Genomic DNA, 2,343 nt, shown 5'->3' with positions numbered 1-2,343 from the left:
ATACATGTCCACTAAAACATTTCCAGCAAAAGAATTTTCCCTGCTTAATTAGATTTGGGTGCATTTCTCGATTGTACCTGTGTTCGCACAGAAACGAATGTGATGACCTCCGGATGTACGCCATCTACCCACATCTGCTCCAAACACTGCAATGCTTCCATAGTCAGCATGCACCACATTCCTCGCAGGTATCCGCTTCTGGCTTCATGGCTACATAGACACGTTGATGACCTGTTTTTGAAAGCTCAATATGCATATCTTGGGCGGTTTCTGCATCTTTTGAGTAAAGCAAGGATGGTGAAGCTGCAAGGGTTCGAACACCCTTTCCGCCTGTAAATTCGGCCACAAAGCCTTAAGTTAAAGGCATCAGGAAGGCTTCCGCTGCAATCTACAAATGTGCAAATGTGCATGTGTGCCAATGCCTTCATCCGCCAGGTCCCTTCATCTCTGCATTTGCTAAGGAGGCCAGGTTCCCTGCATCTCTGCATTTGCAATAGAGAGGAAGCTCTGCCATGGCCCCTTCCTTGCATCTGCGATTGCTGCGCTCAAGGTATGTAGTTTGAAGAAGAAGAAAGGAAAAGGTGTAGGGGGGCGACGAATACGCGCTTTGTAAAGGAAGGAAAAGGTTGTTTGGAGGGCTGAGGTCTGTAGGAGCGGGGGCGGGAGGTTGATCGGGGGCTACACGAGGGCTGCGTTATCCCTCCACTGCCGGGAGAGGGGAGTCTTCGTCGCTCCGTTGCCGGCCTACACGCGGTCCCCCCCACTTCAAGGAAGGCAGACACCTCCCCCTACGAGGAGAAGCCGTGCCTCCACTCCAAGCTTGGAGACGGGCGCGCCACAGAATGTGCGGAATCCCCGGACCTGTCCGCCGCAGGCTCCTCCATCCGAGGACCCAGCCCAAACCCCTCCACTTCCGTGGATTACAGGCGACATTTCACCCGGGATGATTAGAATGACTGGCCCCTTGCACCCTATGAACCTTAGAGCTATGCAAAGTCGCCTCATATGTGGGATAATCATATGCTCCCAGTTCATCCCGCGTAAATGTGAATATGGTCCCCCCACGAATAAAGAAACCCTCAAGCATGAAGAACATAAAAAAGCATTTGCATTATCTACTCTTCGAAAAACTGGTATGCAAACCCTCGTGACATGCACATGGGGAGCCCCAAGAATTTCACACGCCTTTTGTTGCTCCTTTTGGGTCCTGGCAAGAGTTATCCATTACAAGTTTTCATCACACCATGATATGATATAGACTATTGCTCATCGATTTAGCAAAATCGCATATTTGAAGAAAGCGCCGATTGTACCACAAGATACCATCAAAATTGTGTTTGTTCATCATGGTTTCTTTATAAATGACCACTTTTAAAAGAGAGATTCACGCTTTTGTAATCGACTTTTGGCTAGTTGTTGTCCAACTTAAGCGATGCGAACTCTCGAATTTACTTCTGCTTTCCGTCCTAAAAGGAAGGTCAAAATGCGGCCACACTAATAGCACAACCTTAGACTTCCTTCTATGGTATACGATTGATTGTTAGCAAAATCAGGATAAGCACCTATCTTATTGCACTTTGCTTATAACAACATTCCAAGAGGACGGGCAATTAACACATATTGGAAATCTTGGCCTAGTCCTTGATACCTATAGAATATGTCCATATTATAGCCGACTCCTCTCTAAGGTGACTAAGTCAAGTCAAAGGATGCGAGCACAATACACTAATCGGTTGTATGCGCAATGAGTCCGTACCATCCCAAATAATATATTCGGGGTAAGAGTGCACTTAGAGGCACATAGCACAAACAAGGCACATGCTTGTATATATGTACCATCCCAAATAATATAACCGAGAGGAGGTGGTGGAAGTATAAATACGGGGTCTACCAATGATACAACATGGCCCACTCACAATGGGGGATTTGTCCCATCCAGCTTGTTTTGCATCACATAGGCTCATCTAATAATCTAGAGAAGGAGAAGTAGAAGCTACAAGAACTAGATTCTTTGATTTTAAACCTGGCTCTTTCTGTCCTATTTCTAGTTGCGTGCAATCTATTCAGTATCTCGCCTACTAGTGATTCATAATACGTGTTGGAATTAGGGTTCCAGGAAAACACACATAGCTTGGAGAAGACGGGTAATGCACCTCAATGTGCTTTGTGCCAGCATGAAAAACTGGGTTCCTCGCAATTATTAATATGCTTTGACTGTCAGTGTAGATAGTATTGGCAGTATCCTGTCCAACGCTTATATATCCCATGACACAAAAGACAAGATGCATCTGAAATAGCCCTTGAATTTGCAACTGCATTTGCAAAATTTTGTCCATGCTTGTC

General features: G+C 45.8%; 1 non-coding gene across 1 annotated transcript; it reads right to left on the bottom strand.

Moving 5' to 3' along the window:
* Positions 1-633: 633 nt before the first annotated feature.
* On the bottom strand, positions 634-943 carry LOC147439097 (signal recognition particle RNA). Its single transcript, XR_015184682.1, has one exon.
* Between the last annotated feature and the right edge of the window lie 1,400 nt (positions 944-2,343).

The sequence above is a fragment of the Adiantum capillus-veneris genome, chromosome 16 (genome assembly GCF_014529385.1).
Source record: "Adiantum capillus-veneris isolate H3 chromosome 16, ASM1452938v2, whole genome shotgun sequence".
Lineage (NCBI taxonomy): Eukaryota > Viridiplantae > Streptophyta > Polypodiopsida > Polypodiales > Pteridaceae > Adiantum > Adiantum capillus-veneris.
Note: the sequence above shows the minus strand (reverse complement) of the source record. Positions and strands in the feature narration are given on the sequence as shown.